The sequence below is a fragment of the Podarcis cretensis genome (genome assembly GCF_951804945.1).
Source record: "Podarcis cretensis genome assembly, chromosome: 2".
In the NCBI taxonomy this organism is placed as follows: Eukaryota; Metazoa; Chordata; class Lepidosauria; order Squamata; family Lacertidae; genus Podarcis; species Podarcis cretensis.
In genome coordinates this window covers 8380288-8407585 of record NC_137171.1, presented here as the reverse complement: position 1 = coordinate 8407585, position 27298 = coordinate 8380288, and the positions used below count along the sequence as shown (strand labels likewise).

The 27298-nt window shown below is 47.1% G+C and overlaps 1 protein-coding gene and 1 long non-coding RNA gene across 3 annotated transcripts in view; one reads left to right on the top strand and one right to left on the bottom strand.

Moving 5' to 3' along the window:
- Positions 1-27298, bottom strand: part of CTDSP2 (CTD small phosphatase 2) — a 69390-nt gene that overhangs the window by 23941 nt on the left and 18151 nt on the right. The window lies entirely within an intron of this gene.
- The window catches only part of LOC307210816, a 285910-nt gene continuing 275075 nt past the window's right edge, over positions 16464-27298 (top strand). The window contains exons 1-2 of the long non-coding RNA XR_013836147.1: positions 16464-18047; positions 18422-19333. This is a non-coding gene — a long non-coding RNA (uncharacterized lncRNA). The remainder of the gene's footprint in view (positions 18048-18421; positions 19334-27298) is intronic.

The window sequence follows — 27298 nt, the reverse complement described above, 5'->3', positions numbered from 1 at the left end:
AAGAAAACCCAGGAGACACCAGCCACACATTCCAGTCTGGGCGCTACGGCACAGTGTCCAGATTAGATAGCATTCTGCTCACACGAGGTCTGATTCCCTTGGTTGACTCAATGAACTTAGGTAGCATTAAGATCACAGACCAGGCCTCAGTAGAAGCTACACTTAAAATAGGAGAAGAAACACAAACCACCCCATCATGGTCCTTCAGTCTCATGCTAACCACAAATAAACTAATTAGAGAAAGTCTCACAAAAATTCTCCAAAACTACTTCAAAGCATCCTCAATAATTAGCAAAATAGAAGAAGACATCATGGCCCTCTCATCACAATACAAACAGGAGCTAAAAGACACCTTAAACAAAAAGGAGGTAACTAGATTCCCTAGAAATCAACCAAACAATGATCAACATTCTATACTCAAAGCATGAGTATGGAGGGGAAAAACTCCAGACTATTAGCAAACAGGTATAGGAAAACATCACTCAAAACAAGAATACACTGCATCACCCAAAAAAGAAGGCAACATAACATTCTCCCCCAAAGAAAACCTCAGAATTTGCGGAATTTTACTCTAACCTATACACTTTCCACAACCCACCTGAGGAGGAAATCAGAAATTTCCTAGCAGGACAGACCATGCCAACCTTAACTGATGAGGAACAGGAATTCATGGACAGTCCTATCACCCTGGAGGAAATACATACGGTCCTCAAAAACCTGAAACCACACAAAGCCCCAGGCTTTACAGCCGAATTCTACAAGAAATTCCAAGAAGCTCTAATGCCTTACATGACTTACCTATTTAACAACATCATAAAAGGGGGGACCATTCCTAAAACCTGGACAGCCTCCAAAATACTCTCTATCCCAAAACCACTCAAAAACAGCCTCAAAGTAGAATCATACTACCCAATCTCATTAATAAACCAAGACTACAAGATATTCACATCAATTTTGGCCTAAAAAAATTCCCACACAAATTAATAGCCCCAGACCAGATGCACTTCATCCCTGGTTGCAATATAACAGACCCCATAAGTACTGAATCTTATCGAACACAGCAAGGCAACTAAAACTCCCACTGACAATTGTGTCCCTAGACATTCTCAAAGCTTTTGATTGCCTAGAGTGGAAATACCTATTAGCAGTACAAACTAACATGAAATTTGGTCCCAACTTCTTAAAAGGTAAAGGTAAAGGTACCCCTGCCCGTACGGGCCAGTCTTGACAGACTCTGGGGTTGTGCGCCCATCTCACTTAAGAGGCCAGGGGCCAGCGCTGTCCGGAGACACTTCCGGGTCACGTGGCCAGCGTGACATCGCTGCTCTGGCGAGCCAGAGCCGCACACGGAAACGCCGTTTACCTTCCCGCTGGTAAGCGGTCCCTATTTATCTACTTGCACCCGGAGGTGCTTTCGAACTGCTAGGTTGGCAGGCGCTGGGACCGAGCAGCGGGAGCGCACCCCGCCACAGGGATTCGAACCGCCGACCTTTCGATCGGCAAGCCCTAGGCGCTGAGGCTTTAACCCACAGCGCCACCTGCGTCCCAACTTCTTACAAACCCTCAAACAAATCTACTCCCAAGCCTCAGGAAAATGCAGGACTAACAGTATGGACTCTAATACCATAGCAATCCAAAGAGGCAACAAACAAGGATGCCCACTGTCTCCCTTCTTATTCACCTTGGCTCTGGAACCTCTAGCAATCCAAATCTGAGCAGCCACAGACATCAAGGGAGTGGAAATAAAAGGCAGAACCTACAAATTAGGGCTCTTTGCAGATGACCTAATGGTCACAACATCAGACCCATAAACACAGCAACCACCCTAACCAAATAACTCAACACATTTGCGATGGTATTGGGCCTACAAGTAAAGACAACAACAAGAATCTGCTGACAGCATAAGAATCAATATGGCTAAAAGGTAAAGGTAAAGGGACCCCTGACCATTAGGTCCAGTCGTGACCGACTCTGGGGTTGCGGCGCTCATCTCGCTTTATTGGGTAAGGGAGCCAGCGTACAGCTTCTGGGTCATGTGGCCAGCATGACTAAGCTGCTTCTGGTGAACCAGAGCAGCGCACGGAAATGCCGTTTACCTTACCGCCAGAGCGGTACCTATTTATCTACTTGCACTTTGACGTGCTTTTGAACTGCTAGGTTGGCAGGAGCAGGGACCGAGCAACGGGAGCTCACCCCGTTGCAGGGATTCGAACCGCTGACCTTCTGATCGACAAGTCCTAGACTCTGTGGTTTAACCCACAGCTCCACCCGCATCCCTATGGCTAACCTGACCCAAAAATCCACCCTCTCTCACACAAAAATAAATCTCACTACAGCTAACCAAAGACAACTAACCATATCCTAGGCCACCCCAACCTTTCTCACCACCAAGGAAATATAAAAAGTGAATAGAAAGAGAACCCACACAAGTGACACTGACACAAAACCCCACACATTCACTAAGCAGAAGAATAGACGCATTGCCACCCCACCCAACCTTCCCCTCTTTCTCCCTATTTTCTTTCCAACCTAATACAGTCGTACCTTGGTTGATGAACACCTTGCGACTCAAACTTCTTGGCTCCTGATCGCCACAAACACGGAAGTGAGTGTTGCGGTTTGAGAACGTTCTTTGGAACCCAAACGTCTGACGCGGCTTCCAATTGGCTGCAGGAGTTTCCTGCAGCCAATCAGAAGCCACACCTTGGTTTCTGAACATTTTGGAAGTCAAACAGACTTCTGGAACAGATTCCTTTCGACTTCCAAGGTATGACTGTACTGCATGCAACACTAATGTCTCACAACAAATGAAACTGATCTGTAGAAAACACAACTTGAAAAAAGAGACAATGCACGTATTTTTGTAAACTAAGAAAACTTTAATAAAAAACATTTTTTTTAAAAAAAAAGTGGTTTGAAAGTCCCTATACACACAACAGGGGCAGAGCTTGGTAATACGGCACCTGAGCGAGCACAAAATTTGGTGTGTCCCTCATCACAAATATTTTTCACAATAGTTCCTTTCGGTACAATTGATTTTTATGGAGCTTCTCAGTAGGTAATAGGTAAAGGACCATCCGAACGGTTACGTCCTGTCGAATTTGATTATGGGGTGTGATGTTCATCTCTGCTTTCAGGCCGAGGGAGCCGGCGTTTGTCCGCAGACAGCTTTTTCTGGGTAATGTGGCCAGCATGACTAAACCACTTCTGGTGCAACAGGACATCATGATGAGTGCCAGAGCACACAGAAATGCCATTTACCATTTTCAGTAAGGTAAAGGGACCCCTGACCATGAGGTCCAGTCGTGGCCGACTCTGGGGTTACGGCGCTCATCTCACTTTATTGGCCAAGGGAGCTGGCGTACAGCTTCCGGGTCATGTGGCCAGCATGACTAAGCCACTTCTGGCGAACCAAAGCAGTGCACGGAAACGCCGTTTACCTTCCCGCCAGAGCGGTACCTATTTATCTACTTGCACTTTGACGTGCTTTCAAACTGCTAGGTTGGCAGGAGCAGGGACCGAGCAACGGGATCTCACCCCGTCACGGGGATTCGAACCGCCGACCTTCTGATTGGCAAGTCCTAGGCTCTGTGGTTTAACCCACAGTGCCACCCACGTATAAATATATGTATTGCGGGGGAACCTCCTGCACCGCACTAAAGCCAGCTCTGCATACACATCCCCAAAAAGATGATTTCATGATGCTACTTACAAACAAGAAGACTGTTTCTTTGCATTTCATTTCCCTCTGAACTCTCTTCTCTATGTTCCCCATCCCATCTCACTCCACATTATGAATATCTATCTGCCAATTCAGGGTTACACGCCATGATCTGGTGAAAACTCGAACCAGGGGTAGCCAACATGGCAGCCTCCAGATGGTTTTGGACTCTTAGCTCCTATGAACCCAGGGATAAAGGGAGTTGTGGTCCGTTAACACCTGGGTGGCTGCAGGTTAGCAACCCTTAGCTTGTGCCATACATAAGTAAACTGTGTGTCTTTAAGGTGCTGCGAGAACAGAAATGGATTGGGTGTGTGCACGAGAGAGAGAGAGAGCTTTCTGTATTGTCATCTGTGCTTTGTTTCGCCTGCGATGAAAGCCCCAAGCAAAATGCTTTGGTTTGCCTCCTGCAAATAATGCTGAATGGCCATGAAAGTGAAAGGACATAAAGGAGCCTATAGAGCAGCTCTCACACACTGTGTTACATCAACAGGGTCCAGCGCCTATTGACACTCATAAATCTGAAAGGCAAGGGATTGTGATTGTGACGCGGCAGCTAAAAAAGCCAATGCAATTCTGGGCTGCATCAATAGGAGTATAGCTTCTAGATCAAGGGAAGTAATAGTGCCACTGTATTCTGCTCTGGTCAGACCTCACCTGGAGTACTGTAAGCTACTAAGGCAGCTCCAGGGTTTGTTTGTTTTCCGCTACAGGTTCCGAGGAAGCAGAATCTTCATGATAATTGACATTATTCACAAGAACCTACATTATTCTGCGATAATGGAAAGGGGAGTTTCTCCCCCGTGCCAATGTCACACAGCTTCAAAGACAGCAGCACCCTGTTGTGGCGGCAGCAAGTGGCTGGGCTTTGTTTTGCTGGCTGAAAGCTAGTGAGGTTTGTCAAGGGAGATCAAGGGAAGTAATAGTGCCACTGTATTCTGCTCTGGTCAGACCTCGCCTGGAGTACTGTGTCCAGTTCTGGGCACCACAGTTCAAGAAGGACACTGAGAAACTGGAACGTGTCCAGAGGAGGGCAACCAAAATGGTCAAAGGCCTGGAAACGATGCCTTATGAGGAACGGCTAAGGGAGCTGGGCATGTTTAGCCTGGAGAAGAGGAGGTTAAGGGGTGATATGATAGCCATGTTCAAATATATAAAAGGATGTCACATAGAGGAGGGAGAAAGGTTGTTTTCTGCTGCTCCAGAGAAGCGGACACGGAGCAATGGATCCAAACTACAAGAAAGAAGATTCCACCTAAACATTAGGAAGAACTTTCTGACAGTAAGAGCTGTTCGACAGTGGAATTTGCTGCCCAGGAGTGTGGTGGAGTCTCCTTCTTTGGAGGTCTTTAAGCAGAGGCTTGACAACCATATGTCAGGAGTGCTCTGATGGTGTTTCCTGCTTGGCAGGGAGTTGGACTCGATGGCCCTTGTGGTCTCTTCCAACTCTATGATTCTATGATTCTATGATTCTAAGGGAAACAGGACAGGTTCCCTGTTCTGCCACGGACTCCTCTGTGTGTCAGAACAGGCTGAGTTGCATGAATAGGAGTTTCACGGAAAAATGGCCAAAAGAGTATGAACTCCTTATCCTCTAGGACAGCAGTAGGCAACCTAAGGCCTGGAGGCCGGATGCGGCTCAGTCGCCTTCTCAATTCAGCCCATGGACGGTCCGCAGATGGTCTGGGAATCAGCATGTTTGTACATGAGTAGAATGTGTGCTTTTACTTAAAATGCATCTCTGGGTTATTTGTGGGGCCTGCCTGGTGTTTGTACATGAGTAGAATGTGTGCTTTTATTTTAAATGCATCTCTGGGTTATTTGTGGGGCATAGGAATTTGTTCATTTTTATTTCAAAATATAGTCCGGCCCACAACATGGTCTGAGGGATGGTGGACCGGCCCCCTGCTGAAAAAGGTTGCTAACCCCTGGGCTAGGAGGAGGCCCTGAAGGTGCGTGCATGGGTGCTGGAAGAGGAAGATCATCTCACTCCCTGTTTCTGCTCTGCTTTCTCCTTTCTTTCTTAAAACAGGGAATTCAATGCAGGTGAGTGGGTGGGCTAACAATACATCAAGGAAGCGTCTCTGTCTCAGGAGCTGTGGGCATGGCAGGGCGTGCATGGCAGGGCGATGCCGTGTTTCTGTTTACAGGAATGGGCAAGGGTGGTGCAGGATGGCAGCAAGATCAGGGCCATGCAGGTGCAAAAGCAACAGCACCAGATTGGCTCCGCCAACGCACTCACACAACCCCAACCTCTTCGCCCTCCACTTTCCGCAGCACCCTAGCAGAAGGACGGTGGCGCAACACTGCCCCACCAGTCCACTTGGTTTCCATGCTAACTGTGGAGTAAGGAAAACCCTTTCCTCTGTGACCAGTTTGGAAACTAGCACGGTGGCGGAGGAGGAATGGAGAGCTGTGCTCCATCCCAGCCAACCCTACTTGACAGAAGGCACTGTGATTGTTTTTTCTAGTTCTGCACTTCCACACTGGTTGTGGAGCAGGGGCAAATTCTGCAGAGTAAACTTCAATGCACTCATTAACACTCATATACTATTAATGCATATACTATAATGCTCCCACATTATAGGAATTTATTATATGCCTTTGTCATAAGCCTAACAGCCTTTCTGGTGCTAAATATTGGGGTCAGAAAACAAGAGAGTTTATTTAACAAAGTTTGCATACTGCTTAATTGTAAATAAAACCCCTAAGCAGTTTACGAAAAATAACCATAGTTTACCTGCAAACCATGGTTTATAAACAATGCCAAAACATTACTCCTCTTAGCAATCAACTGTTTTCAGAAAAGGCGCCATCTACTTGCCCACCCAACACAAACAGAAGCTAATAATTATTTTTCACATTCGTATCATGTTGTTTTTTTAAAGAAGTGCTTCACACACATTCTCAAAAGAATAATTCCAACTACCTTGTAATGTAAGCCAATACAAATATCCCCAGATTGCAGTTCCAAAGCTAAAGGGGGGGAAATCAGCTTGCCAAACAGCTACCTACCAAATTAATGGAAGGAATTCGATTTAAACCGTGGGTCCTGCTCAACTGTTGCCAGATCCCTGTCACATTCCAGTATGATGGTGAAATGCAATAGGTGGAGCCAAGCAAGCAAAAGTATAGAAGCTTCCCAAAGCGTTTTGAAATAGATTCTTCTGCAGGAAACAGTACAGCAGCTTCAAAAGGGACACAAATTTGCATTCTCTTCCAGCACTCCATTTGAGTGAAACTTGGAAGCCGAGTCCTTCCTGAAATGGAGTGAGGGAAAGGAATGCAAAAACACTGGCTTCGCCGGTTGCATTTCTCTGTGCTGTTGCTATGCCCCCCCCCCCCGCATTTGCTTGCAGTGTAACAGGAACAAATCCATCTGAAAGGGGCCTAAAATTCTGCATTAGAAATCATGAATTCAGCAGTGGAGATAGTTTGCAGGGTTTTTTTGAAAAAAAATTGAATTATGTCCCTACTCTTCCCCGCTCCCACCCAACCCAGCTCCCTGGGTAGATCTGCAGAAATTGGGATTATTCTTTTCCCTAATTATCTGCTGCTCAGGAATTGAGATTTACAAACCATTAACAAGCAGCATTAAGGAACAAGGGGTTGCAATGCAGAAAGAAGCCCCCTCCCCCACCATGCCAGGCCCTAATGGCTGCATCCTGGCTGCACAATGCAGCTCCTGCATTTGCTTGGGCCAATCCCAAGACACCAATCTGCCTCTGCCGGATGAGCTTTGGAGTGTGTGCCCACACACAGACAGGTTTTGTCAGAACAAATCATCCGTGTAAACTTGACGGAAGACAATTCTTTAAGCTGGGTCTATCCAGGAACGCAAGCCGCTACTCACAGGGGACCTGCCTTTCGAGCGAGTTCTGGGGATGGCCTGTTCCAGTGAAATACTTCCGTGTGTTGCACTCATCCGCATGAAGCATCCTACCAAGTGCTCTCGCATGGAGGGAAGATGCCGCCCTGGAAATGGTCCCAAGCCTGAGCAGCGTGGCAGCGAAGAGATGGAGCTGTGAATCAGCAAGCCCATCTACTTTAAAAGCCTCACCTCTGCCACGAACAAAATAAAAAAAATTCTTTCCAGTAGCGCCTTAAAGGTAAAGGTACCCCTGACCGTTAGGTCCAGTAGCGGACGACTCTGGGGTTGTGCGCTCATCTTGCTCTATAGGCTGAGGGAGCCTGTGTTTGTCTGCAGACAGTTTTTCTGGGTCATGTGGCCAGCATGACTAAGCCGCTTCTGGCGAACCAGAGCAGCGCACGGAAACGCCGTTTACCTTCCCGCCAGAGCGGTACCTATTTATCTACTTGCACTTTGTGCTTTTGAACTGCTAGGTTGGCAGGAGCTGGGACTGAACAACAGGAGCTCACCCTGTCGTGGGGATTCGAACTGCCGACCTTCTGATCGGCAAGCCCTAGGCTCTGTGGTTTAGACCACAGCACCACCCACGGCCCACCCGCATGCGCACTTTACAAAAGTTCATACCAATAACAAACTTAGTTGGCCTCTAAAGTGCTACTGGAAGGAATTTTTTGTTTTGTTTCGACTACAGCAGACCAACACGGCTACCCACCTGTAACTAAGTGCCATGAACACAGATTTATACACACACAGGTAGAACAGACCAAACCACTTCAGGTCGTTTGTAGGTCAGAGGTTGTCAACACGGTGCCCGTGGGCACACATGTGCCCACAGAGGTCTTCCTTGATGCTCCAAAGGGCCCCTTCTCCATAGAAATTAGGCTTGGAAGAAAAATTCTACTGGAGATAGTATACGCTTCAGTGTGTACTTGGTTGAAGGGTGTTTGTGGGGTGTGGTGGGGAGTCCACAACAGTTTCCCCAATGTGCCCCTGGGTCTAAACAAGTTGGCAACCTCTGAGAGAGATGGTCACAGTTTTGATTGTTTCCCCAACATAAAATAACTCCGTGCAAATAGAAAACAACACGGTAGGCATGAAAGGACTGAGCTTGCACTTTTCTCCCTGGTTTGCTAGTTTTCTACCAGCAGGGAGGTGGGTGTTTAATGTGGAAAGTGTTTTTCCCCACTTGCAGCCTGAACATGGCACAGTCCATTCTGCACCTTGGCATTACTCCATCCCTGCCTAATTCTGCTACATTGATAAGGTAAAAGGTAAAGGGACCCCTGACCATTAGGTCCAGTCGTGGCCGACTCTGGGGTTGTGGTGCTCATCTCGCTTTACTGGCCGAGGGAGCTGGCATACAGCTTCTGGGTCATGTGGCCAGCATGATTAAGCCGCTTCTGGCGAACCAGAGCAGCGCACGGAAACGCCGTTTACCTTCCCGCCGGAGCGGTACCTATTTATCTACTTGCACTTTGACATGCTTTTGAACTGCTAGGTTGGCAGGAGCTGGGACTGAGCAACGGGAGCTCACCCCATTGCGGAGATTCGAACCGCTGACCTTCTGATCGGCAAGTTCTAGGCTCTGTGGTTTAACCCACAGTGCCACCCACATTCCGCTACATTGATAAACCCAGCCTTAAATTGGTGTCCTTAGGCAAACCATGTAATCAGCCTCTTTTCTAGTCTGACATAGGTGAAATGCTTTGGGGGCTCTGAAGGGCTAGCTCAGCTGTGGGGAAGCTGGAACCCTCCAAATGTTGCTGAAATAGAACTCCCATCAGCCCAGGAAGTATGCACAATGGCCAGGGACGATGGGTGTTGCATTCAGCAGCAAGTGAATAGCCACAGATTCACACACCTGGACAAATGCTTTCTTCCTCAGCATGGTGCGCACTCAATGTTTTAGACGATAGCTCCCATCATTCCTGAGCATCGGGCAGGCGGGCTGGGGCTGATGGGAATCATAGTTCAAAAGAACAGGGAAGTGGCAGGTTGGCAAAACCTGCGCTATGTGTATAATAATAATAATATGTCATTTCCCCAGTTTCTTCTCTACCATAACGAGCACTAGAAACTTGCCCTCTCTTCAAAAAATTAAAGCTGAGATTTGAGAAAGCAACAACGAATTGGAAAGTCAATGGCTGAGCTGGCTCAATATTGTGAACTCTGACTGGCAACAGATATTCAAGGTCTCGGAAGGAAAGTTACGCTGGTCCTCAAATTCCCTAACTGGAGATGCCAAAATGGTGTATTATGATATTGTGCAAGGCTCCTTACCGCCGAGTTTGGAAAATCCTCCCCAGCCATAATCTTACTCTTATGCTCTTAAAACCAGGATATTGCAGGCAGCTGAACTACATGATCCTCAGGGTCCATCCCATCTCTTTGATTCCCTGCCTTTGCCCCAGCTTTACAGTGTCATTGTGCAACATCGAGGCACACAGGTACACACACAAACACAAAAGTGGCAGCGGCAACTGGACCTTATCCCGGCCATTTAAGGACAAGGGCTGTCCCTCCAGCTCTGGGTTTTGTTAATGACAAACTTTTAGTTTGCTCCACTGAGAATCCAAAGATCCTTGCGTTGGGGAGAAGGGGCCTGGGGGCAGCAGAAAGAGGAGAGATGAGATATGAGATTGGGGGGGTGGGCGGTGTCTGTAGAAACAAAAGCCCACAGTGTGATGAGGAAGAGGAAAAGGCAGTAGGTAGAACCACGACCCAGTTATCACTGGCCTACCAAATACCTGCTAGTTGCTTGAGATGCTTGCAAAGAATTGAAATGAACTTTGCTCTGATTCCAGATCATTTAGCTCAGAGATGGGGGGGGGGGTGTAGATCCACCCCCCCCCACACACACACACAGAATCAACACCAAATGGGGAAGCTGATTTTGTGGTATCCAAGATTTGCAGTGCCAGCTTAAGCTCATCCTGATCCTGAATCTATGGAGAAGGCACGGTCATGTTCTCAGGATGGCTTGGCAGACACATGGCCACTCAGGACAGGGAAGGAAAGATGTGATCTAGCTGCTCAGATATTCCTTTTTCCACATTTTGTGTCCCTGTGTTTTTGCTGCTGTCATCTTGTCCATCTGTAATTACAGTGGTGCCTCGCAAGACGAAAAGAATCCGTTCCGCGAGTCTCTTCGTCTAGCGGTTTTTTCGTCTTGCGAAGCAAGCCCATTGACGGCTTAGCGGATTAGCGCTATTAGCGCTATTAGCGGCTTATCGGCTTAGCAGATAAGCAGATAAGCGGCTTAGCGGCTTAGAAAAGGGGGGGGGGGGAGAAAAAAAGACCCGCAGGAACTCGCAAGACATTTTCGTCTTGCGAAGCAAGTCCATAGGAAATTCGTTTTGCGAAGCGCCTCCAAAACGGAAAACCCTTTCGTCTAGCGGGTTTTTCGTCTTGAGAGGCATTCGTCTTGCGGGGCACCACTGTATACTTCTTGTAACCAATGGGTAACCAGTGGGGGTGACTTTTTAAAAAAAAAAAAATTAATATTTTAATTAAAAAAATAAAATATCAAAATATTTAGTGATACTCCATTAGCATTTTGTAATGCTATGTGTGAAATTGGATTCCTCTTATTAATTTGCTTTTAGATATCATTTGAACTGCTACAGAGAAGCAATGCGATTTTCCTTGAGGCTGCATTTTAATGTTGCATTTTAATCTTGTTTTTAAGTTGTATTTTAAGCAATTGGTTTTTTACCTGGTGTTAGCCACCCTGAGCCTGGTCTTGGCTGGGGAGGGTGGGGTATAAATAAAATTATTTATTGTTGTTGTTGTTGTTGTTGTTGTTGTTGTTGTTGTTGTTGTTGTTATTATTATTATTATTATTATTATTATTAGCTTTGTCATTTCTGTGGGTTGTTAACTGCCTTGGGTACAGAAACTGGGGAGGTAGGAGGGCCGCAGCTGAGTGCCAGGTCAGCTACTTGCATGCAGATGGTACCAGGTATATTCCAGGTAGGATTGGGGAGGGCGGACCCTACCTGAAGCAGTGGAGAGCTGCTGCCACTCAATTACTAAGCTGGCAAGACCAATGGACCGACTCGATATAAAAGCAGTTTCCTGACATCCCAATTTAGGAAGGTGGCACACAAATTGAAAACAGAACAAACTGAAAAGGAGGCAAGGCTGTATCGGGATTTGCTGAAACCAACTTCCCCCTTCTTCCCACCCCCATAAACACCATTTCACTTAATTTTTCTTGCCTTCAGTAAACTTTCTCCCTGGAGTTTAAAAGAAAAGGTCTCAGCGGTCTATTTCGCAACAGCAGCTGGAAGTACCGAAGGAATGCCTTCACTTCCTTCTCCTCCTCCTCCTCCTCCTCCTCCTCCGCCACCTCCCTGCTCCTTGCCTTTGCATCTCCCCGCCAGCTGCCAGGAACAGCTGAGAGACATCTGCTGGAGATATCATAGCTAGCGGGCAAGCAGGAATCTCCAAGCCAAGCCGAAGCTGAAGGCTAGGGAGCCCAGACAGGCTGGCCCCATTCATAGCCCCAACCACTCTGCTTGAGGCAGGCTCTTGCAGCGTGGAGGGGGGCAGCGGCCAAGATCCTCGGCTCATTAGAGCAGAATGGGAAGTAACACTCAGCACGCCAGCAGGAGGATTAATAGCAACAGGCTATTTGTCACCAGCAATTCAGGCGAAGCTATCCAGCTGCTCTCTCCACTCCCAGCCAGGTAACTGGGGTCATGCGTACTCCGTTGCAAAGGTTACCGGAATTCCAAAACCTGTACAGATCAAGGGCATTTGCACATGTGCCATTTCTTTGCAGAATTTCCACCTGGCTATGCCTGTTACAGATTCTCTGGAGACAGAGACAGAGTGGTTAGAGCATCAGACTAGGGAGAAGTAGTAATGGCCACCAACTTGTTGTTGTTGTTTAGTCGTTTAGTCGTGTCCGACTCTTCGTGACCCCCTGGACCAGAGCACACCAGGCCCTCCTGTCTTCCACTGCCTCCCGCAGTTTGGTCAAACTCATGCTGGTAGCTTCGAGAACACTGTCCAACCATCTTGTTCTCTGTCGTCCCCTTCTCCTTGTGCCCTCCATCTTTCCCAACATCAGGGTCTTTTCGAGGGAGTCTTCTCTTCTCATGAGGTGGCCAAAGTATTGGAGCCTCAGCTTCAGATCTGTCCTTCCAGTGAGCACTCAGGGCTGATTTCCTTCAGAATGGAGAGGTTTGATCTTCTTGCAGTCCATGGGACTCTCAAGAGTCTCCTCCAGCCCCATAATTCAAAAGCATCAATTCTTTGGCGATCAACCTTCTTTATGGTCCAGCTCTCACTTCCATACATCAGTACTGGGAAAACCATAGCTTTAACTATACGGACCTTTGTCAGCAAGGTGATGTCTCTCCTTTTTAAGATGCTGTCTAGGTTTGTCATTGCTTTTCTCCCAAGAATCAGGCGTCTTTTAATTTCGTGGCTGCTGTCACCATCTGCAGTGATCATGGAGCCCAAGAAGGGAAAATCTCTCACTGCCTCCATGAAGAAAGTCAAATTAATAAATCAAGTTAGATTTCACAAGGGCTAAGGGCGATTCATCCGTGAAAGCTAGAAACTTGATGTTTTATAAAAAGCTAGATTCCTTGCCCAGCGCTGGGCATCCTTTCTATGCTTTCTTTAACATTTGCACAGAACTCGTAGGAGACACACAGCCTCTGCTTCTAGTGCTTTTGGTGGAATCAAAGGCTTTGTAGTCTTTCTGGTTGGCCGTTTCATGACAAATCTTTGGGGCAAAGGGGCTCCTTCTCAGGACTCCTTCCTAGGCAGTTGCCTGAAGCCAGTAGAGCATTGGGTCCCAAGGGGAGAACAACAAACCTCTCTCTAGAAGGAGCAGACAGTTGCCGGGGACACACAGTCTCCTTGACGGTTCCCAAGTTTCCATCTCCACTGACTCAGGAAGAGCACAGCGCCATATACCTATCCTGTCAGGAGAAGATGTCATGTGTTTCCTCTTTGTAGTTAATGCTAGTACGTTGGTACCTTGGGTTACAGACGCTTCAGGTTACAGACACTTCAGGTTACAGACTCCGCTAACCCAGAAACAGTACCTCGGGTTAAGAACTTTGCTTCAGGATGAGAACAGAAATCGTGCTCTGGCGGCGTGGCGGCAACAGGAGGCCCCATTAGCTAAAGTGGTGCTTCAGGTTAAGAATAGTTTCAGGTTAAGAACGGACCTCCAGAACGAATTAAGTTCTTAACCAGAGGTACCACTGTAGTGACATTAGATCAGAGATGGGCATCCTGGGCTGCCTCGCTGCCTTCATGATACAGTTAGACTCCAACTCGCATCAGCCTCGACCTCCAAGCTCAATGCATGGTCCTGGACTATGGGAGTTCTAATTCAGCAAACACCTAGATTAAATACATCAGGATGGTTGTGGTTTGCCACCTTTTGCTTCCCCAGGATCCCAAAACTGCACTACAGTTGACTTGTGCATCGACAGTTCCATTCTCCCGAGTAGCAGTATTGGAAACTCAGGTATTTAAGGTGGTCTCCAAATGGTACCTTAAATCTAGGCCATGGTCATCACAATGAAATATCTAGCCCCCCCCCTTTTTTGCAACAGCATTTATTGTTATTATTATTATTATTCACTTCATTTCTATTCCACTTTATATTTTAAAGAAAAAAATATCTCAACACATTAAAACCTCAAATAAAACAACCCAGAATAAAACAAATTCAAGCTTCAAGGAAAATATATCAGATCCTTATCTAAGTGACATTTTGTTTCCCCATATTTATTTAGCTACTTAATTTATATAGTTGCACCATAGCAGAAGCACTCTTAAGAAGACAGTGTGGTGTAGTGGTTAGTAGTGGTTGGACTAGGATCTGGGAGATCAGGGTTCAAATCCCCACTCTGTCCTGAAGCTCACTGGGTGACCTTGGGCCAGTCACAGTCTCCTAACCTACCCCACAGGGTCATTGTAGGGATTAACTGAGGAGAGGGGTGAACCATGTCATCCTTGGAGAAAAAGATGGGATATAAATGCGATAAATAAGCTCTTCTGCTGACCTGCTAATGAAAGCTGGAAGGGCCAGCCAGATGGAGATGTCAACTGACAACCTGGCACCCAGTGATCTCCACGTGGTCACAACTGGACCCGAGCCAATCACAAAATAGGCAACACTGCCACAAATCGCACAACCACTTGCACCGTGTGGGTATCCTGATCACATGCAGCGGTACTTGTGTTCTGCATACAAGCACGTGCAACATGCTGTTGTTGCAAGGAGACAGTGACCCCAGTTAGGACAGAGCTAAAAGCATGGGCTTGCTTCACGATCCACACAGATTATGCCCTACGCGCGCACGACACAGCAACAAAGGCTACTGTGAGCCTTCCGTCTACCTACACACCCTTTGCTGAGTTTTATTTCCAAGCCATTAATAGGAGCACCAGAGTTTAGGATGTTATAAGTGCCTGGTATATTCCTGCAGCTGCATTCTATTTTTATTTTTTTTAAAATAATATTTATTAAAGTTTCAAAAATTACAGAAAGAAAAAGTAAAAATACCACATTGGATTGGATTGGATTGATCTTTATTACGGCCATTGGCCGTTACACGACAGTTTCCCATACCAACATGTTATACTTAGACCTCCAGATTTAAAATCGCCTAAACTTACAAAAGACAAACAGGAACCGAAGTTTTGTTTTTGTTTAAAAATACCACATTAAACAAAAACAAAACAACACATCGCAATATAAAAAAAGAAAAAACAGAGAAATAAAACCCATTAAACGAAAACAAAAGCACAAAGAAAAATGCATCAGATCTCCTCATTACTAATCTTTCATTAGCTTATTTCCTTGACCTCCTCACACCTCCCTTTTTTGTATTCTAGGTCAATTATCCATTTCAGCAATGCATTCTACATGAGCGCAACTATTTGTTGCAAGGGCACTGCATTGCATGGCATGACTTCCATGCTCAACACACACACACACAGCTGGGGAACATATTTGCATTTTCCCCACCACAACTGAACAACAGCATGGCATTTACTGCATCAGAGGCACTGACTTGCACCCAAGATTGAGGGGGCCAGGCATGCAGTGCATGTGTATGAGATTGCATTGGCCACCAAACAAATGGCTGGCTTCCTCATAATCCTAAATCAATGTTTGTTTAACACACCACAGGTTCTCCCACAGGTGATCAAAGAAACCACAATTTGTTTCTCTAATGTTTGGCTCGCTCCCCAGCTGTTCTTACCTCATGCCTTTGTGGTTTGATGAGCATTTGGAGTGGTCAAACAAACCATGGCTAAGAAAGGGTTCTGGGTTCAGACATGACACCAAGCTGCAGCGGAAACAAACCAAAGTTTGTGCGCCAACAACAAACCATAACTTCATACATAACACTGGTCCTGAGAGAACTGCATTGGCTCCCAGTATGTTTCTGAGCACAATTCAAAGTGTTGGTGCTGATCTTTAAGGCCCTGTATACCTGAAGGAGCGTCTCCACCCCCTATCGTTCAGGCGGGACACTGAGGTCCAGCGCTAAGGGCTTTCTGGTGGTTCCCTCCCTGCGAGAAGTGAGGTTACAGGGAACCAGACAGAGGGCCTTCTTGGTAGTGGCGCCCGCCCTGCGGAACGCCTTCCCTTCAGATGTGAAGGAAATACAGTGGTGCCTCGCAAGACGAAAAGAATCCGTTCCGCGATTCTCTTCGTGTAGCGGTTTTTTCGTCTTGCGAAGCAAGCCCATTGACGGCTTAGCGGATTAGCGCTATTAGCGGCTTAGCGGCTTATCAGCTTAGCGGATAAGCAGATAAGCGGCTTAGCGGCTTAGAAAAAGGGGGGGAAAGGGGGAAAAAGTCGGAAAAACTCGCAAGACATTTCGTCTTGCGAAGCAAGCCCATAGGGAAATTCGTTTTGCGAAGCGCCTCCAAAATGGAAAACCCTTTCGTCTAGCGGGTTTTTCGTCTTGCGAGGCATTCGTCTTACGGGGCACCACTGTAAGTAGCTATCTTATCTTTAGAAGACATCTGAAGGCAGACCTGTTTAGGGAAGTTTTTAATATTTAATGCTGTATTGTTTTTAACACTCGATTGGAAGCCACCCAGAGTGGCTGGGGAAACTCAGCCAGATGGGTGGGGTATAAATAAATTATTATTATTATTATTATTATTATTATTATTATTATTATTATTATACCAAGGTTTGTTAATGGTAAGCAAGCCATAGTTAAGTTTGTGGGGCAGGGTTCACATAGTACTAAACCATAGTTTAAGAAGCAGGCCTTTGAGTCAGGCAGCTTTTCTGCTGCTTCCAGATAACTAAGAGAACAGGGAAGCACAGGTGGTCAGGTAAGCTGGGTATTTACAAAGGAAATTTAACAACCACAGACCCTCCCAGTGTCCCCGTTTTCCAGGGACAGTCCTGGATTTACAGAAGCAGTCCTGGTTTCTGATTTGGTCCCAGAATGTCCTGCTTTTCCTCCCTATTTCCATCGGAGAAATGTTGGAGGGTATGCACTCAACCTCTCTTCCCGGAGAACTCTGGGATCTGTAGTTCTGTGACGGGAACAGAAGTCTCTTAAGAACTCTCAACAGCCTTAAACTACAGTTCCCAGGATTCTTTTGGTTTGCATGAAGTGACATGACGATGCTTGAAATGCTAACTGCAGATGCCTGCATAGTGCATAAATTTAACAGCAAGAGAACCATTCTTTGGGGGAAACCTACGTTATGCAACACACATATACACGGAGGGGGGAGGCGTGTCTTACAAGGTGGTCCAATTCTACTCTCGCAGGCGGAGGTTTGTTCACAAAAGCCAGTTCACAGCAGAGGCTGCTCAAAGCGTATCAAGAACCTGCTCCTGCGATTCTGAATATGCATTGCTGGGAAGCCAGGCAGGACAAAGGGACTCCGTACAGCAGCTGGGGGGTAGGGGGGGAGAGTGGGGTGCTCAGCTCAATTAGTGAATGCCCAGCAAGCAACTCGCTCAAGAAAAGACGGCAGTTGCTACATGGAGACAGGGTGGTCATAAATTGTGTTGAAATTTTGCTTCGGGGCAAGCAATCTGTTCAACACCGGTAGCCGCCTTGCAAACTCAGTAAAAGGGTTGAAGGGCCAAACTTAAGTGTTTTCACTTGTACGTAATTAACATATTTTAATGAACTTGGAAGATGACCAAGCCTTTGATGGCAGGCATATTGTCCTTTAAAAAAAAAAAGGCTCCATTCGCTTTGAAATTATTACTGTACTGGCCAACGTGGGGCTCAGGAAATCCCAACTTGAATAGGGGAGGGGAGGAATTTTGAGGATCAGCGGAATTTGCAGGATCTGTTTTTGAGACGGAAGCTTCTAGATGAAGAGGCTTCCCCTCCAGATTTCCGCCACCATAGACACCCTGTAGCAGAGCAACACGACATAATACTGGTGGTGGTTGGTGCTCTTTGGGGTTGGTACGGCAGAAAGGAAGTGGACCAACAGTAGGGGGTAAAAGGTAAAGGTAAAGGTACCCCTGCCCGTACGGGCCAGTCTTGCCAGACTCTAGGGTTGTGCGCTCATCTCACTCTATAGGCCGGGAGCCAGTGCTGTCCGCAGACACTTCCGGGTCACGTGGCCAGCGTGACGAAGCTGCTCCGGCGAACCGGCACCAGAGCAGCACACGGAAACGCCGTTTACCTTCCCGCTATAAAGCGGTACCTATTTATCTACTTGCACTTAAGGGTGCTTTCGAACTGCTAGATGGGCAGGAGCTGGGACCGAACGACGGGAGCTCACCCCGCCGCGGGGTTCGAACCGCCGACCATGCGATCGGCAAGTCCTAGGCGCTGAGGTTTTACCCACAGCGCCACCAGCGTAGGGGGAGTCAGAGCCAATCACACCCAGAGCCAATGGTCATCTCCTCCAAGTATCCTGATTTTCCAGGAACAGTCCTGGAATTACAGAAGCCATCCCAGTTTCTGATTTGATCCCGGAATGTCCCGCTTTCCCTTTTTCCTCTCCTCCACGTCTCGGAGAACAATTAAAAGTGGTGTCCGTGTAGGTGAGGAACAGAGTCCTGTTTATCCTGAAACTAAAATCCCGGCACCAAATGAAGGAAATAGTGAAGTTGGCATATGAAGCCCTTCCTATAATTTTGAAGGAAAGTGTCACCAACCCACTTTAAATTCTTCCATTGCAATGCTTCAGCAAGCATTTCTTAGGAAATGCGGGGCATGTTTATTCCTTTATAGTAAATGGAGCCTTACACTGTCTGCTCAGAAGTATGCCCCACTGTATTCTATGGAGCTTACTCCTAGGTTACTGGGTAAAGAATGGGCAGCCTTATATTGCAATCTGAAGCATTTTTACTCTACTGAGTTCAATAGGATTTACTTTCTGGTATATGTTTCCTCAGGGATGCGGGTGGCGCTGTGGGTTAAACCACAGAGCCTAGGAGTTGCCGATCAGAAGGTCGGCGGTTCGAATCCCCGCGACGGGGTGAGCTCCTGTTGCTCGGTCCCTGCTCCTGCCAACCTAGCAGTTAGAAAGCACATAAAAGTGCAAGTAGATAAATAGGTACCGCTCTGGCGGGAAGGTAAACGGCGTTTCCGTGCGCTGCTCTGGTTCGCCAGAAGCAGCTTAGTCATGCTGGCCACATGACCCGGAAGCTGTACGCCAGCTCCTTCGGCCAATAAAGTGAGATGAGCGCCGCAACCCCAGAGTCGGCCACGACTGGACCTAATGGTCAGGGGTCCCTTTACCTTTACCTTTTATATGTTTCCTCTGACCACTCATTGTCGTTCTACCACCAATAATTCCCTGGGCTCTGAGCTTCCTTCCCTTGGCGGTCCCTTTCAGGGTTTCCCAGCCTCCCACCACTCCTCTGCAGCCAGCCAATCCACAAGAATGGTGGTCCTGGCTGTCATCTTCTTCCCCTCGGTATTGTCCTTTGAAAACTCGGCAGGGAGCAAGATGTTGACAGAACCAGAACTTGCTGACTCTTCCTGTCATTGACTCTGCCTACTGTTGGCCTCTTTCCTTTCTGCCCTACCAGTCCCAATGGGCACTAGCTGCCACTAGCCAGGAGGGCTACCATCTGGAGAAGGCACCTGAGAGAGAGTGAAAGCAGGCTGTCAGCAGTTTGTGCTCAGAGCTCCTCGGCAAACCCTGCAACGACTCTCTGCAAAACCTGCTCTGTCTGTTTGACTGTGCAGGTTGGCATGATCCTGCCATGCCACCCTTGACCTGGTGTGCTCCCTGGCATCAAGTCACGTGTGGTGCCAAGCCCCAAACCAGATTTTCCCCATGCTGGTTTCCCCTCAGATTGTACAGATAGGAAATCACAGTCATTGCCTAGTCCTAGAGCAGGGATGGCCAACAGATAGATCGTGATCCACTGGTAGATTGCGAGGGCTCTCTGGTAGATCACTGCCCCCCCCCAAAAAAAAAGCTCAACAACTTTGGCAGATCACTGCCAGTTTTTTTATAATGGGAGTAGATGTCAATCTCTTGAAAGTTGGACATGCCTATCCTAGAGGAACGTAGAAAGCTCTCTTATACTGAGTGTGTGTATAAATGCCAATGAAAAGCATGACATAGAATTGTAGAATTGCAGAGTTGGAAGGGGCCACAAGGGCCAGGTGTATGAATACCCTGTCTATGACCTGTGATTTCCCATTCATACATGCAAATCACAGTTTCCATCAAGTAATGAGAGCATGCATGTCTGAACCAGCCCTGAAAACTGATTTATGGGTGTACTCTCTCGCTCTGGGATCACACACCAGAAGCCACATTCCAAGTCAAATTTAGCATGCAGAAAGCAGCACGTCCTCAGACAGAAGATCATTTAAAATATTTTTATACCACCTTTAAAAGGTTTTTAAAGTCTCAAGGCAACTTGCAATATAAAAACACGAAACACTGAAGCACTACAAAATAAGACAGCATTACGATCACGTGCCAAATAAAAATCAGGAACTGTTAAAGCCATGAATGATATTTGAACACAGAGCCCGGATCCGTTTAGAGCAGACCATCCAGAGAGAGGGATTCACACAGCAGACTAGCTTGATCCCTTTTCCATCATCACTGGTTTTCTGAGTGGTATGTCAATAGCGGGTCAATCCCAAGGCCAGCCTCAATTTTAAATGTCAACCGTTCGTATCTCCCAGCTGCTCACCCTGCTGCTGGCAGTGCCAATGTTGTGATGCAGACTCAGCCCCAGCCTAGAGGAAACGGGTATCATTTTAATCTTGAAACCGGTTGACAATCTTGCATAACGACAATGTGCGGTTCTCATGTGTTCTTTGCCCAGGACATGTGGGTCAGGTGAGCATGAGCAGACCAGGCAAGCCAGAAGTGTTTTCGCAGCCCTTGCCCGTGGTATAAACAAGTGCAGGCCTGTCTGCCGAGGGGTGAGGCTGCAGCTCAGAGGAAAAGCACGTGCTTGGTACGTACCATGTGCCAAATGCAATCCTGACCTCTTTTTTAAAAAAAGATATTGGGTAGCAAAGTTGGGGAAAAGCTGTGCCTAGTCAGAGTAGCAAACTATGGCAAGTTCTTAAAGAAATGGGAGCGCCTGATCACCTCATCTGTCTCCTGAGAAATCTCTACGTGGGACAAGAAGCTACAGTTAGAACTGGATATGGAACAACTGATTGGTTCAAAATTGGGAAAGGAGTACGACAAGGCTGCATTTTGTCTCCCTGCTTATTTAACTTATATGCAGAATTCATCATGCGAAAGGCTGGGCTGGATGAATCCCTAGCCGGAATTAAGATCGCCCGAAGAAATATCAACAACCTCAGATATGGAGATGACACAACCTTGATGGCAGAAAGTGAGGAGGAATTAAAGAACCTTTTATTGAGGGTGAAAGAGGAGAGTGCAAAATATGGTCTGAAGCTCAACATCAAAAAAACGAAGATCATGGTCACTGGTCCCATCACCTCCTGGCAAATAGAAGGGGAAGAAATGGAGGAAGTGAGAGATTTTACTTTCTTGGGCTCCATGATCACTGCAGATGGTGACAGCAGTCACAAAATTAAAAGATGCCTGCTCCTTGGGAGAAAAGCAATGACAAACCTAGACAGCATCTTAAAAAGTAGAGACATCACCTTGCCAACAAAGGTCCGTAGAGTTAAAGCCATGGTTTTCCCAGTAGTGATGTATGGAAGTGAGAGCTGGACTAAACGACTAAACAACAACAGTCAGAGTAGACCATCCTAGTAGGTCCGTATTATTATGTACACTGTATTTATATTTTTGTATACACACACAGACACACTGTTGGGCACTGCACTCTGTGAATGAATGAGAAATTTGTGAAATTTCTTAGGATACTTAACACAGCCAGGGTAATGTGGAAAGCAGAGTGCTGGATTGGAACCAAGGCTGCATCTCCACTTAGCCATGAAGCTCACTAGGTGACCACAGGCCCTTTCACTCTTGGTCGTCTCTAGGTTGTTGCTGTTGTTAGGATAAAATAGGAAGGCCACTGTAATCCATTAATCTATGGTCCACTATGACGTGCGAACTGGAAGGGAGAGAAGGCCTTTGGCTACAGGAAAATGGTACAACGTGTCAGTTTGCTTTTGTACAACACTGTTCTGAAACACCCTTAAAAAACAACAACAAACACACACAACCCTACTGCTTCTACAACTTTATATGAGATTTTTTTATTGTCCCAGATACTCTGACAAATATTTTTGTATATACAGAACCGCCAGCTGCACCGAACAGAGGGGCTAGAACTTCTGGTCTTGAACACCACCAATCCATTGTCTTCCTAGAACCTCATGGACACAAGTATTTTCCCACATTGGAGATATGCTGCACCCATGTATACTTACTAAGCTGGGGGGGGGGAGGGGAGAGGAATCACAGGGCTGCCGTACGTTCAGACATTTCCCGGACGTAACCAGAATACTGCAGTCGGCAGCCGTGTCCACGCGGAAATAGGCCAAATGTCCGGGAAAATCCATACATATGGCAGCCCGTGTCGATTTCCCATAAAAATAGCTTTAAAAACAGCTCTTTGTGATTTTGCCAACAACTTTGGGCAAAACTTTGCCCCCCAAAAAGGCTCAACTTTTCTGCCTGAATTTTCACCGTTTGAAATATGGCAACCCTAAGAATCAGCACAAAGACTATCCTGCTTTGACTCACGGTGGAAAATCATGTGTGTAATATAGATGCTTATATCTGCAAGTCACCCAATGATCAAAGAGTTCTGTGGGGTAGCCCCCTTTACAGCCCAGAAGGCTACAAACTTGTTGCTGTTTTTGTTTGGTAAGCTGCAATTTTTGGAGGCTGGGTTCTTTGCCAAGTGCCTCATTTCCCCCTTGACGCCCCACTTGCCTCATAAGCACCTTCCCAGTTAGAACCTCACAAGCATTAATTCCAGCAACACGTGTGAGTGCAGAGAAAAAGAAATTTAATTTTCTCAGGGGGGAAAAGTCGTGCAAGAAACTGAGGCGGAAGCTATCTGACAACGCTTACGTGGACGAGTACTGTATTTTGTTCACAACTGCTGCCATGTTTCAACTGGGCCACAGTGTCCCAATTCAAAAGCAGTGCACCAGAATCCGCACTGTCACTGAAAACGAAAGGCAAACTCCACTGTGGGATCTCTGGATGGCTCAAAAGACTCCCTGAGCAGGCAGGAACATGCAGATTTTCAGACCACCGGGTTATTGCTGAAGGTGGTTAGAAATTAAATGTTGTCCTCATCTGAAAAAAAAGTCCACATCTTCTCCCAGCCTTTTGGCTCTTCAAAGCACAGCAGCAAATATTTATGGGGGGAAACCAGAAACCTATACATCTAGAGCAGGGGACAGCAAACTTTTTCATCAGGGGGCCAGTCCACTGTCCCTCAGACCTTGTGGGGGGCCCAGACCATATTTTGAAAAACATAAATATCCCGCAAGCTGATCCCGCAGCTGCCTTGAGACCTGGAGAAGGCACGCACTCAGGAGCACGTTTCTGTGCCGCCTGCTCACCAGCGTTGTTGACAAGGAGCAGCCACTCCATCAGCCCGTCCCTGCGGAGCTCCCAGGCAGTGTGCACCACATGCTGTAGCCCGTTATCCAAGGGCAGGTCGGCGGGCAGACCGCGCATGTTCAGCTGCTCCAGCGCAGCCGCCGAGTGCGCCACCAGCAGCAGCGCCGAGCTGGGCACCAGGCGCAGGGCCATCAGGCACACCTAGCTCCAGTTGAAGCCCCACAACACGCCCATCAAGATGCCCATGGCATGGCCCAGACCCGCCATCCGCCTACCGGCCTCTCCATCCATGGCCGCGCTGGGTTTACCTCAGCGCGCAGGCAACGAGGTTTCAGATTGGCTGCAGGAACTTCCCGCAGCCAATCTGAAGCCGTGCCAGCATCTTGGAAGTCAATGTCCATGCAGCAAGGCGTCCGCAGAGCGCGGGGACTGACCGAGTGGGCGGCAGGGTCCGCGGGCTGGATTTACGAGCCGGGGGGACCGCATCCAGCCCCTAGGCCTTAGTTTGCCGACCCCGATCTAGAGGCACATTGTAGGTTTTAAGTTATGGGTGAACATATCAGACGACACAGAGATTCTTCAAGCAGCTCTTGTTTATTCACAGGCCAGAACAGAACTGAACTGAAGGGTTCAGCCAGCCTGCTTATATAGAGCTCCACTACAACGCTACAGTAACCATTTTCTGTAACTATCCAATCACTGAACGTCACTTTCGATCCCTTATTTGCATATGTGGATCTGAACTATCTACAGTATCCTCCTGCTGGCCCAGGGTGAGAACTTCAGTACATAACAGTAGGCAAACGTTTACACAGGGATCGTGGGCTGAGCTACAAGGCACTAGGAGCTCAGTTGGTTAGAGGCATGGTGCAGATAACATGTTTGATCCCCGTATGGGACAGCTGCATATCCTTGCATTGCTGGGGTTTGGACTAGATGATTTTCAGGGTCCCTTCCAACTCTGATCATTCTAAGCTAGACTAATCTGGAAAGAAAAAAATCTGTATCCTTTTGAGCATTCACTGTTTTAAAGGCCTGCCCTTCTCATTCCAGGATCAGCAAGTTCAGAGATCTTCATTATCATGCTTCTGTGACACAGTGAATGACAGCATTCTTACAGGAATGTTTCCCCTCTGAGTATCTGAAGCACGACAGGAGAAGCAGCAGATTGAGGAATGAAAAGTCGGCATCTGCTTTCAGTGCAACATTCGGGCATGCATTGGGTACACAGCACCGAAAACAAAGTCAGGATCTCGCTGGACAGATCAGGCCTGAACAAGTTGTGACCTCCCAGAGTTAAGCACAGCCCACATGCAGAGTCTATTAATCCAATGGGGGCTGTTAAACCTCCCAGATTTTTTGCTGCCCGCCAGAGCAAGGTAGCCTGGCCAAGCACTACTCTAAAATTCCTTCTACGCCTGTACAGTGGCTGCTGAAGTTTCTCCAGACTTTTCCCAACTGTTTTCAACCTTATCTTTACCATCTTAGGGACCACCAGCTTGTTTGGTTTGCTTTCAGGACATATTCACAGGATTCTGAATTCAAGACCAAATAGCAGCTTCCACATTGTGAAATTTCAGAATGTGCTGCATTCTGCCTCCAAATCCAAGTTTGCACTGAAACTGTTTCTCCTTGTTTATACACTGGGGTCTGCTGCTGAGAGGAGTACCGTATTTTTCGCTCTATAGGACGCACCGGACCATAGGAGGGGGAGAACGGGGGGGGGGGGGAATTTTCTTGTTCTCCTCTAAAACAAGGTGCGTTCAAGGTGCATTCACCCAAAGCCTCCGGAGCGCAGCGTGAGTTCCCGCTGCGCTCTGGAGGCTTCAGGCGGCTACCTTGGAAGCCTGGAGAGTGAGAGGGGTCGGTGCGCACTGGCCCCTCTCGCTCTCCAGGCTTCAGTGAAGGCAACCCAAAGCCTCTGAAGTGCAGTGGGAGTTCCCTCTGGGCTCCGGAGGCTTCAGGTTCCTTTTGACCTGCTCTTTGGGGCTGGCGGTGGGGGGAAGCGCTGCTTTCCCCCACCGCCAGCCTCAAAGATCCCTGAAGCCTTTGGAGCACAGCGCAAGTTCCCGCTGCGCTCCAAAGGCTTGAGGCTTCGGGAACAGCCTTTGGAGCCTCCGCAAGGCAGCAGGGTGCAGGCACCCCGCTGCTCTGTGGAGGCTTTGCGCAGCCATCCTCAAGCTAGAACAGCGAAACGGAGTGCTCCGCAACGCTCCATCTCGCTGTTCTGGCTTCGGGGACAGCCTTTGCACAGTTAACCCCAAGCTAGAAGAGCAAGACAGAGCTAGAAGAGCGAGAAAGACCTGGGAATGCAGTGAATGAATGCACAGTGCAGGACAGTGTGAGCACAGCCTTCCTGTTTTCCATAATCATAAAAATTATCTCCCACAGGAAACGCAAAGATGGGCAAAAACCCAGTATGAACTAAGGAATGATCTCCAAAGACCTTACTCAGCATGTGCTTTGTATTATACAGAATTGTAGCTAATCATGCCATAATTTTCTTTATAAAATTTGCAAACTGCAGCAACGTTTTGCTGTATTGGGAAAATATGCTAAAATGCAATCCGCCATATACCAAAATGAATGCAACCTTTTGAAAGGAGCAAAAATAATAAAATCCTGTTGGATGATGTCATCAGAGGTTCCAGCCCTCCTTAGAAATGCAATACACCAGAGAAAAGAGGAATATGTGAAATAAATAAATAACAGCTGCAAATCCTTCCATACATTTCCTTTCGGGCCATTCAAACTGTGTCCAAACTGATTGTTTCCTTTGCAACCTATTTTTAACAAGAGTAAAGAAAAATACAATGTAACACCAGACAGGAAATGGATTCCAGAGCGCCCTTAGCAAGGAATGATTATTCCTCAAGTGAGGTTAGCAGAGCGGCCTGGTGGATATAAAAAAAGAGTGAGTTTCTCAGAAACAGCTCCTTTGTATAGGCATGGATACCAGTGACCTAGCTCAGGGTCTCCCAAACATCTGATAGCAGAGACGTTTTCTCTGCTGTCCCAGATATACCAGAATTCCGCTCCATTAGAAAAAGTCACCCACCATGGATCAGTGTTTGGAGTTCACAAAATCCCCCCATTGCATTTTCCTGTTTAGTCCTCTCATGGTACCCTACCGCAGGGGCAGTGTTAGAAACTCAGATACAGAAGCTACCGTATTTTTTGCTCTATAAGACGCACCAGACCGTAAGACGCACCTAGTTTTTGGAGGAGGAAAACAAGAAAAAAAATATTCTGAATCTCAGAAGCCAGAACAGCAAGAGGGATTGCTGCGCAGTGAAAGCAGCAATCCCTCTTGCTGTTCTGGCTTCTGGGATAGCTGCGCAGCCTGCATTCGCTCCATAAGACACACACACATTTCCCCTTACTTTTTAGGAGGGGAAAAGTGAGTCTTATAGAGCAAAAAATATGGTAATTGCCAAATGACACTTTAAACATGAGTTACAGCTGCCAAAACGGAATGTCTAGGCCCTTTTCTTTCTTATTATGACCATTAATTTCATTTCTATACCGCCTTATATTTTAAGGGTAGAAAATCTCAAATTATGTAGTTTACAACTTATGCACTCCTTGGAGGAAAAAGGTGGGGTATAAACACGATAAATTAGTTCTTCTGCTTACCTGTTTAAGAAAGCTTTCCAGCAAGATGCATGTGTCATTTGGCAACCTGCCATGCAGAGATCTCCACATGGTCTCAACTGGACCCACCAGTAGCAAAA